We start from the raw sequence: 19,293 nt of genomic DNA, 5'->3' as shown, positions 1-19,293 counted from the left end.
AATTGGGATACAAAATGATGATTCGGTTATTGAAAATTACAGGACAAGAAATACTATTGTATATGTATGAAAAAGGCACTTGACTTGGGGTGAGGATGTCTCCTAGATTATGAGCTCATGGTTCGAGGTTCGTTCTGAAAACAAGTGGTACATGATATGGATTCGCGTCCGAGGTTCTTTCCGGAGCGGAGGATTTATGGATCGGGTCCGATGAGTATCCAGAATGAGTGGTACATAGACACCATGGGTCCCCTGCAAGTCATGACTACTGAGCAATGACATCAGTTAGCATGTGTGTACAGCGAGTATATGGTTATTGTTGGTAGACTTGTTCCCGTATGTTGTTTCTGTTGATTTGATTCTTGATATCTTTGGGTGACTTGATTCGTAATATCCTTGGTTAACTTGTTGTTGGATTATTGATTTGGTGTTGTTGGCTAGCTTTTCTATTTTATTGATTTTATGATGTATGCATGATACTAATCTTAGTCGGCCTATGATATCTACCGGTACATAGTGTTTGTACTGATACTACCTTGCTGCATTCTTTTGAGTGCAGATTGTGATCCAGAGACTGCTACCGGACGTCACATCTAGCGTTAAGGCCATTTGCTGACAGATTTAGGGTGATCTTCTATCCATGCCAGGCAGCCCGAAGATCTTTTTTTATGATGTCTATTTCTATTCCGAACATTGTTGGTTATTTATTTAGACAGATTACATTCCTTAGACATGTTTTATATTAGAGTCCTTGTACGGTGACCTTCAGATTTTGGGGTTTGTAATAGTTAGGACTTCCGCATTTACTTCATCGTTTTATGGCATGAATTAATTTGATTTATCTTATGCTTGAATGGTTAATAACTTATTGAATTGGTTGATATAAAAATGGACTTGAATGAATAGATGACTTATGTGTTGGTTCGCCCACTAGTAGTTAGTGTGGGTGCCAGTCATGGCGGGTTGGCTCGTGACAGGAAACAAGACTTTGATAAATGTATTTCTCAAAATATGGTCTTATACGATACAAGAGCTTCTACAATGAATTACAAGAATTATGTCACGCCCCGAACCTGGGCCTCGACGTAACACGACACCTGGTGCCTGACTACATATGACCGAGCGAGACAACTGGCTGGCTGAATCAACATGTGATAACAAAACATACTGAATGCGGAATTAAAACTAACAAATGCTGATATACTAAAAGTCTGACTGTATAAATCACCGAATGTGGAAATACCGAGCAAAGTATGAACATAACAAAGTTTCCAATCATGGCTAACATAAAAAGCATGCGACTCTGACTGACTACTACTCTAGTCTATGAAGGCTCTGAATAGTACTAAAAATATTGACTATTAAGACCTCCGGCATACCTGTCTGTCTAAAATACTGAAAACATGATTGTAATAAGGATAACGTTCCGAATGAACTAGGGCTCACTGAGTAGCTGATACGAGAATCCTAGCGAGCCGATCCGTCGTCCTGTAAATCAATACCTGCATCGTGAAATGCAGGCCCCACACAAAAGGGACGTCAGTACATTTTAATTGTACTGGTATGTAAAGCAACTGAAAGAAAAAACTGTAAGTGGGGTGCTCGGGGAAAGGGCAGCCCAAATCAATAAACATGTAATAAGTGCTGAAACTGAAGCTAATAACTGAAGTGAACAAAGAAGTAAAGATAAGAATACTTCATGTTCTGAACGGAGAATCACCTGTTTAAATGAGATCAAAATATGTGGCCTCAGGCCCAATATATGTGCATAAATCTGTGGCCTCAGGCCTAAGTATACGTATACATAACTGTGGCCTTAGGCCCAAAACACATGTGTTCGACATCAAACAATCTATTTAAAAGGACTGAGAATCATGCTGAAAAGTACAATATTCATCAACTTATATTAAGGAACTGAGAGTCATACTGTAATGCATAATACCGGAATACTGAACATTACTATGCTGAGTCATGTATTCATGAACTGATTATGGAGTTTAAAGCATTAACTGTCCATAAGCATACTGAGTTTTCATGACTGAGGCTCATGGGATAGAAAACACGAGTCTATACTGATTATGTATTGAGTTCACAATATTCAGAATGATAATCATGAACAACTACAAATCTCTATTTCTGATACAACTCGTGATAATCATGAAGAATGAGGCATGAGGAAGATCAATAACACGTAGATAGTTAGCCTTACAGCGTAGATAGTTAGCCTTACATACCTGTAATTGCTTCAATCTAACGAACTAAACTACTTCTCTGACGAAGAATACGAAAACTCTAGCTTTGAATCGCTGAAGAAGGATTAACCTTGGAAATCCTATGTTTTGGTTGAAGAATCATGTTACTAATCATGAATTAATGTTATAATTTCTTAGGAATTGTTAGATCGATCTTATCTTGGCGTTGGAAGACGAGAAGAGGAGAGAAACGGGTGCTTAGGGCTTTAGAACGAAGTTGGAATGTCAAAAATGACATAAAATCATCCAAGGGTCGCTTTTATAGGCCTGGGGCGAAGTACTGCTTGGCTCGCTGAGCGAGCTCACCCCTCGCTGAGCGAGTTCAAACCTCACTTTGGCCCTCGTTCAGCGAGTTCCCAGCTCGCTTTGGCGTCTGCCAAGTGTGGTTCAGAAAAATGGGCATAACGTTTTGTACAGAGTTCTGTTTGCGATCCACAATGTATCTTTAGAAAGGTATTTCAAAGGTCTACAACTTTCATGTTTTAAGTTTTCTCAAATTTTTAACAGATTTCCATGGAATAAGGCTGGAATATAGACCTTCCATAAACGTAGTCGATTCTATCGAATCTTATGCGCCTCACTATCTGTCTTGATTTCGAAACAACTATTTTCACCCAAACTCATCCCAATGGGATTTCATATAGCTAAAATGTCACATTAACACTCATTTAACACATTCACACCTAATTTGGATTTACGGAGTGTTACAAATTGAAATGACATACTGACTCCAAAAGTAAGTAAACATTGTCTGTAGGTTTGAATAGACATAGTATACAAGAAGGGACTCCAGAAATGCAGATCCGGCTAGCGGCTCACCAGGACATCACCGTGAAATTCTCGAAATCTATCCCAATAGCTCGAACATCAACCTAGAACAACTCTACACCCCAAACAAAGGTGTAGCAAGAGTAGCATGAGTGCAAACACACGTACTCGTAGGTATCATAGGCCGACAACGATTAGCTAACAGATACAAATGTGTAGAAATCGAGTAACACAATTAAGCTATCAATTACAGTCACTAAGCAAGTTCGGATAATGTTACACAACAATAATAAACACAGTAGGTCTCAATATTCTCTATCATAGCATAGATGTAAGCTTTTAATCCACAAGTCCGCCAATTCTCAAATACTCTGTCATGACCCAATTCGTGAATCGTGATGGCACCTACACTGTCCTCCCAGGTAGGCGAACCATTCCCAACTTATTTTAATCATTTATAAAATTGTGCGAAAATAAGCAATGATTTTAGTTAACAGATTCAAATCATATTGATAACAAGTGCGGAAATAACAACAACTCCAAAATCTGGTCTGGACTAGTACAAGAGCTACTACCAAGAAGATGAAAGTCTGGTAAGAAATAGAAATCTCAGATGTCAATACTGTCTCAAGAATACAAAGTAGATAGTTAAATATAGGAAGAGTCTTCGGGTGCGGACCTAGCCAAAGCTTACCCTGGAATCTCGATCAAGTAGACTCGGATCACTCTTGATGAAAGGAACTGGAACTAGCAACAAACTCTGCACTCAAAAGAAGAGTACAACAAGAGTAGCATCAGTACAAACAACACGTACTGAGTAAGCATCATAGGTCGACTAAGATTAGCTCACGCATATAAGTATAAAATCAATCAAGATAAGCAGATAGGCACATAATACCCAAATCAAGGTCACAACATATCACATAACCGAATCACAACCTAAGGTGAAGCTTCTAAACCACAAGTCTCGATAATCTCAAGTCTATAATCAACAATTCTAAGTCCTGGAACTAGGTAGAGTCACTAGTCCACAATTTCGGTCTAGTCCATAATCCGATCCATGCCACAACAAAGGTACAACAAAACATACCAAATTAGAAATAAGAAGCCATGTGATGATGCATAATAAAAGTAATGATGTGCAATGCAATGCAATACACTGGCCAAATACTCCAAACCTGTACACACATGCTAAATGGTAATGTTTTCCCCAAATAGTCATGACCTGCAGGGGACCCATGGTGTCGATGTACACTCGTTCCGGAATGAACCTCGGACCACGAGCTCACAACTAGGCCATATCGTCACTGTCACGACCCAAACCGATGAGCCGCGACGAGTGCTCGATCTCTAGTGGCCAAACACCCTTATACTAGTATCTGGACAACACTACACAATAAGGGCCCACAAGCAACTCAATCTAGATTAACTGACTCATGGAAGAATAATATCAAGAACTGTGCATCATGCAACATACATAGATACTGAAGATAACAATGCAAGCCAACTAGGCTGCTACATGGACTGTACACAAAAGAATGGGAGCCGACAAGGCTACCTCACAAGTCATCTATACATAACTGCCTACAGACCTCTAATGGAATAAAAGCTATAGAAAGGACGGGACAGGGCCCCGTCATACCCATATGCATATACATCTCAAAAGAATGACATACCAAAATGAACCGCAACTCCGAATCAAGTGGAGCGTACTAACCACCGCTGGATGTGAGTCCTACTGAGCTGGACCGCCTGTCTGTCTATCTTTACCTGTAGGCATGAACGCAGCTCCTCGAGCACTAGGGGATTCAGTATGGACAATGTACTGAGTATGCAAGGTACAAAAGTAACATATATATATATATATATATAATAATCATGAAAGAAATCTGAAACTCATAAACAAACTGATTGTCTGAATGCATCTATATGACTGAAGACACCTCTGCGGTGTATGACATGCATAGATCATAATATAATTGATAAAGTTGTGGAACGTACAACTCGATCCATCTATCATATAATAGTGCAGAGGAACGTACGGCCCGATCCATATCTCATATAATCTCGCGTCCGGGCATCCCGCGTTTGGGACGATAATCATCTCACGCCGCTCACTAGTGGTGCTTCCTGGCCATATAGGCACAGTGTAATCATACATCATCATCCATATGCCACCCACCGTAGTGGTGCGGCTTGGCCATGTAGGCACGATGTAAGAAAATAGCTGTATAGTTAATAAGCATACTTGCAAAAAAGAAAAAAAATGACAACATAGAAAGTATAGTTAAAGAGACTTTGGAAAGATTTTTCCAAACAAAAGCAGAACAAGACAAGCATATAATCAAGAACCCTAGTCCAGAATTATCTCCAAGTCCAAGGATGTCACCAGTCCATAGTTCAGAAGAAGGAGATATGGTAAATTTCCAGAATAGTGCATTTCAAGATTCACAAGACCCAAACGACGATGATTCGGGAATGAGTTTTGATTCTATTGTACTACATAATATAGACACACAAAAAAAATGTATATATATATATATATATATATATATATATATATATATATAAAGGAAATAATCAGACAGAGGTAGTGGAGGAAATAGTTATGATAAGACAGAAGACTAAAAGATTCGTTGAACAAAAGCAACGGCTAGAAGACATTTGCAGAAAAAGAAAGCTTTATTAAAAGTAGCTTTAATAAAGCAACCACAGTAAATGGAAAGATCAGCTAACAGACAAGTAAATAAAGTTTTCTTCTGAAAAAATTCACGTAACGATGGGGCCCAAAGAGCACCCGGCTGAACTCAAAAGATTCTTCAACATTTTGAAATCCGGAGTTAAAGTCCGCCAGACGCCTATAAATAGCAGCATTTTTGGATAAGCAAAGACATCACGAACAAGAGCACCAACCACTTCTCTCTAGAAAACTTCCATATTCCCTTTCTCTTTCATCAAATGCTCCAATCCTTTGCCCAGTCAAAACCTTTGTAATATAAACTCCTATTGTAAAATAGTATTAAGTTTTTAATACTTACCCCCTAGTGTGAAATAGTTTTTGGGGTTCCCCGAAAGGAAAACCTCTTTCCTTCTTCAAACCATGTAAGTTTATTTACTATGTTTTCTATACTAATCTCCCTATTATGTAAATTATTTTGTGATTATATGAATATTATGTTTAAGTAATTTCCTTGTCATCATGAATTTGTTATTCTTAGTATATGGTTATTCTCTTAACTTCTTAATAACCTCGATGGATTAACCTGTAAATTCCTAGGTTTTAAAGAGGCCGTTTTAATGTCCAAATGATAAAGGACAATGTTGGCCGTGGTTACCGGGGTGTGGTTAAAGAAGACTACTATTAAAGAACAAAGGTTGAGAGAAAGAGATGAACAATATAACAAGATTCGTGACTGGACAGAGTCCAGATTAAAAAAAACAAAATTTTTGGGAGATAGACAGAAAATTAATTAGAAATATAACTACATGATAAGAAGAAATATAGGAGTGAGGAAGTACCGAGTAGGATTGTTATAAATTTATTTGAAAACAACATTAATTTCCTGCTTTGTCCTTTGAACTTTTCCTATTGAAAGAACTTATTGAAAAATTTACTACCTCCCTATAAGTTTGGTATCAGAGCGAGAAGATTTTTGAAACCTAAGACTCATCTAACACTATATGAGAAGACCTTTTTCTGCTAGAAGAAGAAAGCAAACACCTGTACCTACTGTTAGACGAGAGTTAATGAGACAACACCGTTTTGCTAAATATATAAGTTTTCACTATCGCATGATCTACATTACTCGAAAAAGACTAGTAAACCTTAGAAGCTCAAGAAAGATCCTTACCGAACACATTAACTATTTAGACACAACTTATAGAGAAGAACTGAATAATAATACAACATTATTAAGTTTTCGAAATAGTCTCCTTTGGGAAATTCATTTTACCAACGACGAGATATTTAGAACTGAAGACTATATTAGACAACTAGAACAAAAAGTAAAGTGTATGCCTTTAGGTTAATAGATGCAAGATCATTATTTAGAAGTCAAACAAGAATTAAATAACCTATACCCAGAATATATTAAATTAAGTAGTACCAAAGAAAATCAGTTAAGACTACAAGAATTAATAAATATAATATCAGGATTATAATATAAGTTACTAGGATATATAAAATCTAGAAAGACCTCAAAGAACCAAAAGCGATTCAGACCATATTAATTATATGAAAACACTAACCTTTGTTAGACAAATAGCTATCAATCATTGATATTTATATAGAGATATAGAGAAAAGACAAGAATATAGACAAGTAGAAAAAGCCTTAAGTGCGTATTTAGAGATAATAAATTCAGAAACATTATCATCACTAATAAACAATAGACTCTTACAAAGTCAGATTAACGAAGAGATAATCTCTGCTATAACATGGGAATTACAAGGTATAAGAGAAGATATAGAAAGACTTACCACTAGTATAGCGTACCAGAAGAAAGTTTGTAAAATAAAAATTCCGTTAGGGTAATAAATAAGCCTAGAAAAATAGATACAATAAAAAATCTAGAATACTTAGACTTAAGAATATACCCAGAAAAGAAATATAGAGTATTTCTTTTTCTATCTTAGAAAATCATCAGCCAGAAAATCCTATTTAGACAGAAATAGACATATAAGAAAATACAGAACAGATAGAAATTATAAAAATAAACTGAAATGTTTTACTTGTGGAAGTGTAGAACACTTAGCAAATACATGTCCAAAAAGAATAAATAATAAGACACGAAATTGACAGCTAATCGAAGACTTTCAAGAAACCTTAATAAATGTAGATGAATATATGTCAGACATGGAAAGTATATACTCCATAGTAGTGTAGATACTGAAGAAAAAATTAAAACAGACTCATTAGACTCAGAAGCAGAAGAATTAATTAATGAGATAGGATTAGAAAAACTAGACCTAGAACCAATTCAAATGGATAATTTAGCAAATTTATCAGAAGACTGTAGTCACGACTTCGAAAGAAATAAAGGTTTAGATAGTAATGCATGTTTCTCTTGTAAATGGTTACGTTCGGTTGTTAAGTGAACAACAAAAAGAGAAAAATAAAGAGACCTCTAAAAATAAAGAAGTTGATGAATTAATAGACCAATTAAACAAGGTAGAAATAACACCTCAAAAAGAAAAAATACTTTCTACTTCTATGTCTCTTTGTGATGTATAATTATAATTGGTAAATCTTATAGATGTCTCTCCTCTAGAATTAGTGTACATTAGGTGTGACTGGCTGTAGAATCTTCTTTCTACTAAAGTCTTCTAATTTCCGTTTCCCTGCGTATTCTTCAAGATTTATTTTTATAGGTTTAATTAAATTTATTCCTCTATTTCCCATTAATTCTACGACATCTTCTACTTTAATTTTAAACTTAGTATTACTATTATTCATCATTTTTCCTAAAAATCCTATGCACATTAATAAATTATTACCATTACACATTTCTTCGTATCCTTTAGTATGTATTCCTATTTTTATATGTTTTCCAAATTCTACTAAATTCATTATAAAGTCTGGAATAATATAAAAAATTCCTCCATTATTTTTCATATCTACCTCTGTTATTCCGATTATTGACTTCTTTATGTCTGACCATCAATCATCGTAAATTACTATTAAGACTTTAGTTCCTAAATTTTTTCTAGTTAATCCTTTTAATCCTATTACTATTAATTCCATATGCATTAGCGTCCTTCCAGTATTTTTTATTTGTCTTAAAGCTTCTGGATTTATTAGATTTATAGTAGTATCTTTAGTTCCTATGGCTGACAACTGCTCTTCTCTATAATGTCTATATAATTGTGTTGTTCTTGAAAACTGTCCTATGTTGTATAAAGTCTTTGGATTTAATAGTTTTAATTGATTTTGTTGGAAAATCTGTATGTCTCGGTCTACATCTATTACCTCACTTAACTGCTAGTTGTTTTGCTCTGGTGTTGTTCTACTTAAAATTCTTGATAAGAAATTATTACCTATTCTATTATCTGAAAAACTTACTCTTGGTCTTTCTTGCCTTTCTGATCCTCCTTCGTTTCTTGATCTAATTGGAAGAAGGTCCATTTTGTGCTTTTCTAGTTATTTTGACTTTTTCTTTTTGAGGTGTTAATTCTACCTTTTTTAATTGGTCTATTAATTCTTCAACTTCTTTATTTTTAGAGGTCTCTTTATTTTTCTCTTTTTGTTGTTCACTTAACAACCGAACTTGCTCACTTATTAATTCTAACCTTGGTACTATTATTTCTATTTTCTTTATTATTTCTAATATTAATGAAATTATAGTAATATTTTGTTGTAGTGTTATTTGATCCTATTTAGCGTTAGGTATATAATCTTTATAGTCTGTTGGTAAAGGTATAAACTTTTCTATTAATTTTGAGGCTTCTTCTTGAGTTCAGCCGGGTGCTCTTTGGGCCCCATCGTCACGTGAACTTTTTCAGAAGAAAACTTTATTTACTTGTCTGTTAGCTGATCTGTCCATTTACTGTGGTTGCTTTATTAAAGTTACTTTTAATAAAACTTTCTTTTTCTGCAAATGTCTTCTAGCTGTTGCCTTTGCTCAACGAATCTTTCGGTCTCCTGTCTCATCATAATTATTTCCTCCACTACCTCTGTCTGATTATTTCCTTTACACACACACACACACACATATATATATATATATATATTATGTGTCTAAATTATGTAGTGTAATAGAATCAAAACTCATTCCCGAATCATCGTCGTTTGGGTCTTGTGAATCTTGAAATGCACTATTCTGGAAATTTACCATATCTCCTTCTTTTGAACTATGGACTGGTGACATCCTTGGACTTGGAGATAATTCTGGACTAGGGTTCTTGATTATATGCTTGTCTTGTTTTGCTTTTGTTTGGAAAAATCTTTCCAAAATCTCTTTAACTATACTTTCTATGTTGTCATTTTTTTTCTTTTTTGCAAGTATGCTTTTTTTGGTAGAAGCAGCTCTTTGCGTCAGTGTCTTTGGTAGGTCTTCGTCTCGACTGGAGAGATGAACATCCCTCATCTTCTATTTTTGGCAAAGTGACAGCCGTCAATGGATTTGATGAGTCTTTATCGGCTACCGTTTGAACCGGACTAGCTGTATCTTTATCCGATACAGTGGATCTATTTGCATTCATTGGAGAATGCACACCCGTCTTATCCATTTTTGTCTGAGATGGAGAACTCTGGGATTGTACTATATATATATATATATATATATATATATATATATATATATATATATATATATATATATATATATATATATATATATATAATGCATGAAAGACTCATGAAAGATATTCTCCAGATTACTCTAGATAACGAAAGATTCCTAGAAGTCATGGACATGAACATAAGGAATCAAGGATACGATGAATCCTATACTATCTAAGAGTAGTCTTTGGAACCCGCTTGCCTACTTGTTCGTTCAGATAATAAGGATCATGCCAAAAGAATAAAAGGGACAACCTTAACATACCTTGAAGCGTATCTAATTGTCCAACGTCTACTTCTTGAACTTGTAAGTCTACAATCAAGACAACATATACCACAATTAGTCCCTTCATAACACTTACTATCCAATTCAAGGGGAAAAGGGACTTAACGAAGTTCGGGCAACATCTCTTTCATAACTCATTAATCCCCCCATCTCCAAGTTAACTTAACTATCAACAACAATACTAACAATAACCATATCAATACTTACATATCAAAATACCATCAATTCTACTCCAATTCATCCCTCAATTCTAACTCTACCCTTATACAACTTACAACTTCTATAACTATAATCCTCTTTATTTAAAACTACTAAAACTCTTGGTAATTAGCTTAAACACAAAAGGGAGGAATCATATACATACCTTGACAAGTCTAGGGTTCCAAGAATCAAAGTTCAACTCCAATTCCAAAGCTTAGCAACTCCAATAGAACCCTAGGAGCAACTTTTCCTTCACAAGCTCGGGTTTACGGGGCTCGGATCTTGCTAAATCTTCACTATGATGATGGAAAATATAAAAGGAATATTTGAGGGTTTTCTCTGGTCTGGAAATGGGGAAAATGATGAATAAATCGTGGGACTTCATATTTATAATTGGAACTAGAAAGTTCCAGTAGTGCGGTTCAACGAGCGGGTCGACAACCGGTCGACGTGTTGACGACCCGTCGACTTGCTCCGTCGATTTCCACCTGGAAATTCAGAGACGGCGTCATGGTTGACGGTGCAGAACGACGGCCCGTCAATAATTATTGGTTTCTGCAGATTTTTCTAAGTCATTCCAGTTCACATCGATTCGTTTCGTTTAACTCCTAATCCTGTAAATTGCAAGGAACACATTCTGGTACTTTGGTACATGGGGTAAGACACTTAATATCTCAAAAATCGAGTACGAATCTCCATTCCAGGGCATACTCAACTAGGAAACCATAGGTTTTCTTACAATGAAAACAAGAGGTGTAACAGTTACCCCCTGTCAAATGTGCCTTAATAGATGTATATGTTTCATCTCAAAATCTCATCAACAATGCCTCATAATCGTATCACAATGAAATAACCCAAGAACACGTATCAAAGCCAGAAATAATGAGGTACAGTCATAGTAACACAAGTCATAATAAGACTCACCAACAACTCTACTCAACCATAGCCTAATTATGCAGCTATCTCAATTAATCAGTGAAGGGTTTATATGAACACCTTCCTTTCAACAATACCAAACCATTTTCATAATGTATGAATGCAGAAGTGGGTGTAAATATGGTAAATCAATGCACTAAAATAACAATGAAGGTATAAGAAGTCATACTGCCATAATTCATATCCAGACTTAGAAAAATCGACTCAACTATGTAATGAATCATACAACCCATCTCAATCGTCATACAGAGTCTATAACACCCTTTACTTCTAACTATAGCAAGTACGCCTCACAACTAAATCTTACGACACCAAGTGCTCCATTTTCTCATGTATCATTATCAGCACCAAGTAATAATTCGATATTGATATATATGTGAAATGATAATGTATGCCATGCATGATATCATCACAATTATACAACATGACTAAGGCCTAATATCATTACCTTCATTTCCCCGATGATAAATGTCATAATCAGAGAGAGACGAGTGCAACGCATATCACAACACAACAATTAAAGTAACAAACCTAATCACCATAACAGGGCTACAAGCTACAACCAACAACACGAGTATACATATTAATTCCTTCCTTCCCATATCACAACAAATACACCACCTATTCAATTCATAATGTAATGGCGACAAGCCCACATAATCAGAAGTCGTACCAACCTAGGTAATATCTAACCATACATCTTGTCTGAAGACCTAATCATGCTTTCTCCCTTCAATTCTACACAATATATGGGTTTCACTAATCAAAGTCTAACTAAAGTAAGCCGTAACCTACCTTGAATACAGAACAGGAGTCACGAACTACTCCACACGAGCCTTCTATTTCTGAAACACCTCAGAACGATTGTAGTCTAGTATATAACGACAGGCAAGCAACATGCCATCTAATCAATAAAATAAACAATTGGGGAAGATGACTCAATTTATTCTACCCTTTTCAAATGGATGAAACCATCATTAAATGGTAATTCTATCATAATCTCACTCTCAACAATCATTATCCTTCAATTTATAGGTTTCTAATCAATTTAACCCTTTCAAAACATATTTTTGGCCAAAGTTCCCATTTTTATTAGAACCCTAAGTTTCAATGCACAATTCTCATCATTAATAATTGAATTCTTATCCTAGGAAGTGATAATCTATACTCCTAGATGATTATACAATAACACAATCAACAACCCATCAATTATTTAAGGGTTAACTAATTCTAGGGTTCTAGGATTTCCATTCACCATTAGAGAACCTTAAACTAGTCATGGAACTTAGAGAAGAAAGGTAAAGGAACAATTAAAGGTGGGGACTTACCCTCAAAGATGCTTTACCAATGAATGGAATAAAATTCGCCTCTTTCTCTCTTGAAAACTGTGGTTGGGGTTTTGTGGGTAATGACTTCGAAATTTCAATATAAAAGTAGGTTTCTGCCCCCCTCCCCATCTTTGTTGTAGCGGTCCCTAGCTTCGTCGCGACGGCTTTATTACAGAGGTAATGAGTTTTTCTGCAACGGGTTCGTTGTAGCGCTCCCTAGCTTCGCTGCAACGGACCTGCTGGTACAACCCGCACTAAAATGATTGTAACTCTCTCATCCGAAGGCGAAATGTGACGATTATATTTGCTATAGCTTTGTAATTACGATACAGATCTAATGGTTCATCAAAATATAAAACAAAGTTCATTTTATAAATATGGTTCCCCCTATAGCCAAAGAACAACGGCGAATATATCTAATACAAGCGCGTCAAAACCCAAATCCATCCGAATCTCTTCGGAACCTCACCAAAACTTATGGATAAGTCTAAAATCATCATACAAACTTATTGGAACTTTCAAAATATTGAGACGGGGTCATCTTAACCCGATGTTGACCGTGGTCAGCTCTATCTCTTTAACTTAACTAGTTCCTCCACCAATGACTCAAATCACATTCCAACCTTTCAGGAATCAAATCAATGACTTCACTAACCCATAAGTCATAGTAACGGGTCTCGAGAAAGGGTCAACAAGGGTAAATGGGTCAAAAACACTATAACTATCAAACGGGTCGTTACATACCCACTTAACAATAGTTAACAACTCAATTAAATATCCAACAAGAAGTCCATAAGATAATGTGTGATGCAATGATATGAATTATAATAGAAATGGGATGCAATGCTATGCAAGTGCTATGCAATGCACTGTCTAACTTTCTGTAATGACCCGCTTGGTTGTTATAGTCTTTTCGGCACTTTTTGGTCTTTTTCCAAGCTTGTTAGCTCACTTTTAACCTAAGGGGACCATTGACACACTTCCCGAGATGTTTGGATTTAATTTGGGTGTCTCTTTGGGAAAATTGGGCTTTAAGCGAAAAATGATTGACTCAAAGTTCACTTTTGGGTAAACAGACCTTTTTTGGAAATCAGTCGATTCTGAGATGTCCAGATGGTCTTTTAGAACTTGTTTGTGTATTTGGTCCAGTTCCCAATGCACTCGGGTGCATTTCGGGACTTGGGTTAGGAAGTTGAATTTGAGGTATCGGGCGTTGACTCGGTCAACGAGACCTCCGTTGGGAATTCCGAATTAATGAGTGCATTCGTAGCGTGTTTTTATATATGTCTACATATTTGGTATGTGAGCAGACGGCCTCGGGAGATAGTTGAAAAGTTGGGTTGAGAATGTGAAATCTTGGGATTTTCTGGTGTCTGGTGCTCGCTTTGGCGGCACTAGCACTGCGGCAGCAGTACCGCTATAGCGGTTACCCTGCCGCTCAAGCGACCAGTGTGATTTTGGGCATGACTATTGTAGCGGTCATGGGACCGCTGAAGTGGTCTGCTAGTCGCGAAAGTGGGTGTCCGGCAGTAATTTCATTAAATGAAGTGTTAAAAGCCCTAAGTGTCTGATTTATTACTATTCTGAAGTCTAAATTGTTGGGAGTAATTCTAGGTGATTCTTGGAGGAAAATATTAGTGGTAAGTCCTTCTATCTTCCTTCCTATTCCATAATTTCATTATCATGCTAGTTTACTAGAGTTCTAGAATTAAAGGAGGATTCAATGAGTTCTTCTTCTAGGCTTCGTAATCTTGATTTATTGGTTGGGTTAGCTTCTTTAAGCATGGAATTGATGATTAGAATCCTTTATTTCATAATTTCTTCCTAATTAATGGCTAATTTATGGAGTTGGAAGTTAGGGTTTATACCCAAATTTGGGGATTTTTCCTAGAATCTGAATTTAAGTAAATTGTTGGTTATTCTAACTTGATATTGATGGGAATTGATCACCTAGAGTTTTAATTTCATGTTGGAACCTTTAGATTCCTAATTTCACCCTTCTAGTTCATAAAACCCATTTCATAGGTTGGGGATTTGGGTCTTGAATAGAAGTAAGGTTTGATCGATATTCTTCTTGATTCTAATTTCTTGGTTCAAATATTCTTAGACTTTCTTTATCTCGAGTCTCAAAAGAAAGGAAAGGCTAAAATGTGATTGTGGAGACCTTGATGTTCGGCCTTCCAAGTGGGTTACGATTTTCCCTATGGTAAGAGTTCGTTTAGTGAAACATATATTTTGACGATATTGTTGGACAATGCATGTAAACCTTCTGGTATGAAGTTGGGTTGGATATTGCCTTAGGTTGGGCCATGTTGTGTGATTGGGGTTAGCCACCCCATTGTGTTGTGACTTATCTTGTTCTATTGTTGTTAGCTTGATGCCACGTGGAAATAGTAGATATTAGAGACTATTGATATATCTTGATTATGAAATTGTAGTATCTTACTTGTTGTCGTTGAGACGCGATAGTGATTCTATTATAGCTTATTGTGTAGCCTTTTCATGATATTATTGGTGTCCCCATGCGTGGTACTTTTGATATTGATTTGATTATTGACATTGAACTCATACATTGCACGCATTCTCATCCTTCATGATATATTGTTGATATATTGATGATACTTAAGGAAACACTATTATGAGCTGGGCTCAATTGGATGAGAGTGACTTGAGGACAGATGTGCAATGTTTATCTCGAAATTGAGGATGAGTCCTGGTAGCGATTACCGAGGTTATTGCCAGAATCGTGAGGTACATGGGCTTCGCGGGTTCCCCATGGGTTGTGCTGTCGAGATGTGATGTTCCATCATCGGAGTACATGTGTACGGTGCATATGTATTGCATTTACATTCCATATATTATTGCATTGAATTCACATTCTATACATTATGGCATTGCATTGTACTTTGGCTTCTATTGTGATATTCTTGTGATGCAATTGTGATATACGGATTCGGATTGAATATATTGTGACTTGGCACATTTGGGTTTAGATGCTCTAACATAGGTGATGATGTGTACTTGGTTGCCGGCTCGTGCTTGACTTATACCTTATTGATTTATCTGTTTATCTTACTTTATTGCCTTGATATATGTTAGCTAATCTTAGTCGGCCTATGATACCTACCAGTACTTGTTGTTTGTGCTGACCTGCACTTGCTGCATTCTTTTATGAATGTAGAGTTCCAGGTGGGTTCGACCTCTACTCCTCATGGCTGATAGTCGTTCGAGGGTTGCTGCATAGAGTCTTTCAGGGTGAGCTCCAGGACGTTCGCCGCCTTGAAGATTCTTCATTTATTTATGTCTTATTTGATATTCTGAGACATATTGAGACTTTTGATGTATTATTGTTATTTCCAGACTTGTAGATTCTAGTTAGAGGCTCTTGTATGACTAGACACATTTTGGGGTGGTTTGATGTATCTCCGCATTATTTATCTTTTATTATGCCAGACTTACGTATTTCTATCCCTTCCACTTATTTATTTATTTATTTATTTATTATTTCATGTCTTTAAGATTGTTGGGATAAATGTTCGCCTACCGAGGTGAGAAAGGTAGGTGCCCGTGCGACCTAGCAAAATTGGGTCGTGACACTTTCCATACGTACACACTTCCTGAGGATGGAAACCTCCATGTATCAATAGCCATGACCCATAGGGGACCCGCGAAGTCTATGTACACCCTCGTCCCGGCAAGAAACATTGGGCATTAAGTACTCGAACCGTTCCGGTAAAGACCTTGGATCATGATTTCCATATTACTTTCATCATCAGTGCCATATTTCTTTTATCATTGTTACTATTTGCCACACCGACTATCATTATTACCACTTGCCATACAGGCTATAATTGTTTCCATTGTAACCAATCATGCATATAGATGGATGATATGTCAATGTATGGAATCAATTTCAACAATAAATCATATCAAGATCTCATTTGTGACTTGTCATAAAGTATCACAATTTCGAGCCATTTTCATTATCTTTTCTTTTTCTGATGATTAGTGAAATATCGATAGAGAGAGATGAATGCAAACCCAAATGTACCAAATCACATATGATGTATGGGAAACATGCTTTGCACTGCCTCAGCCTCAATTAATCACATCAAATCATAAAATCCTCACATTCATATTATAATATGTAAATCAACATTCCATTTCTCAATAACAACCTTCCTCTTTCATATGACAATGGAACAACATGGGGAGAGAGAGGCAAGTATGTCAGATACATGTATATCACAACGATGGAGACAAGCCCACATCACAATACCACAACGATGGCATCCCACACAATAGCTGACAATACCAACCTAATTTGGAATTCACCTCCACATTAGGCCCGAAGGCCTATCATGCTTTCCCTATCAATAACTACCATCTACATACATGTCCCTCATCGGAGTCTAAACATAAGTAAGTCATAACCTACTTTGAAGCCTAACAAGCGCCACGAACTGATCCACTTGAGCCTTTACTTTATGAAGAGCTTCCGAACGATCGAAGTCTAATCAACAATTTAATCTATAATAGAAACTGAAACTAACGATACCCATATTGCCATAAACTTATTCGAATCGAAAAAACAACCTTTAAAAGAGGAAATCGGGTGCACAAGGGCAAATAGGAATTTCAAGTTGAAAACAGTTTACCAACGGCTTATGAAGTTCAAACACTAATTATTAACACAAACTAACCCCAAATTATCCTTAATTTCATCAGTAGTCGAAACTCCCCAATTTAGGAAAATCCTACCTTTCCATAATCAAAATCTTAGTTGGAAAAGAGATTCAAGCTTGGTATCTAGGGCTAGTTAATTAAGGGTGAACAAAAGTCTCAAAATTGAGTTGGGTGACTTTGGTTTTTTTTTAATTGAGTAGGGGTGTTAAAATTTGGATTAGTGATTAGGGAGTTTTGAACTTGCCCCAAAGTTATATTTTTAACACTTTGACCCCAAGCTTTATTTTTTACACTTTTCCCCCAAGTTTTGTTTTTAACACTTTGACCCAACCCATATAAACCCTAAAATACCCAAATTAAAATAAAAAACGCGCCAAAGGTGGTCATCCCCTTCAGTGTCGTTTTCACCATTTTTTCCTCTTCTTCTTGCTTCTTCTTAATCTGCTGATTTCTTTTTCTTCATCATCGTCCATTGTTGCTGCTTTCTTCTTCTTCTTCTCATCCGCCATTGTTACTCAAGAAAGAAAAAAATGAGACCGCTCGATTTTGTAATTTTTTGACTGGATTTCATTCGTGTAGCACTGGGAATTATTTCACAAGTGTTTTCCTCTCATTTGGTAAGTAAAACAATGCTGTTTTATTTCAATTTTTCATCTGGGTATAAATCTACTAATTTTCCAACAACTTACAGTAGCTGTTGTAGTTGTTGCAACAAATTATATGGTTGTTGCAACTTCTACAACAGATTATGTAGTTGTTGCAACCATTGCTAAATACGTTGTATAAATAACTTGCAACAACTGAGTGAATTGTTACAATAGATAGTCCACTTGTTGCAAAACCCAAAAAACTGAAGTTGCTTCCAATAGATTAGTGAGTTGTTGCAACAGGTCGATTACCTGTTGCAACAAGTAGTCCACTTGTTGTAGCAAGTCAATAATCTGTTGGAAGCAGCTTCAACAGTCTGAAACAGAACCCAAAAATTTGAAGCTGCTTCTAACAGATTATTGACTTGCTGCAACTAGGGATGGGCATTTGGTCGGTTCGGTTCGGTTTCACAAATTCGGTTCGGTTTTTAGGTTTTCGATTTGCAAAAAATAGGAACCAAAATCGAACTGAAATAACTTCGGTTCGATTCAGTTTTTGCTAGTTCAGTTTGGTTTTTTCGGTTTAGATATAGATGACATAGTTAAGCATCAATTTAACATAAACCAAATGACAACTATTCCATTATCTTCTCTCTGTCCAATATTTAGCACTGGTATACAAAAGCCTACTACAATCAATTGGATCCAGACTTTATGGTTTCAACAATCATAATAGATGAAACAAAATGGAGGATTAATAAGACATCCTGATCGTGAGAAGTAATCAGCAGTTCAGCTAGACAATCAACTGTTTTGGTCTCTTTGTTTCTCCTCTCAGTATAAGCTTTATACATTTTCAAGAAATTTGTTATATTTTCTCTACTATAATAACACACAGACCACAGTCACATATTATAAGGAGACATCTAAAATATTATCCATATTTTGCTGGATAGTTGGATACGGTATC

This window comes from Lycium barbarum, chromosome 5 (genome assembly GCF_019175385.1).
Source record: "Lycium barbarum isolate Lr01 chromosome 5, ASM1917538v2, whole genome shotgun sequence".
Lineage (NCBI taxonomy): Eukaryota > Viridiplantae > Streptophyta > Magnoliopsida > Solanales > Solanaceae > Lycium > Lycium barbarum.
The sequence above is the reverse complement of the archived record's forward strand: the minus strand, read 5'-3'. Positions refer to the sequence as shown.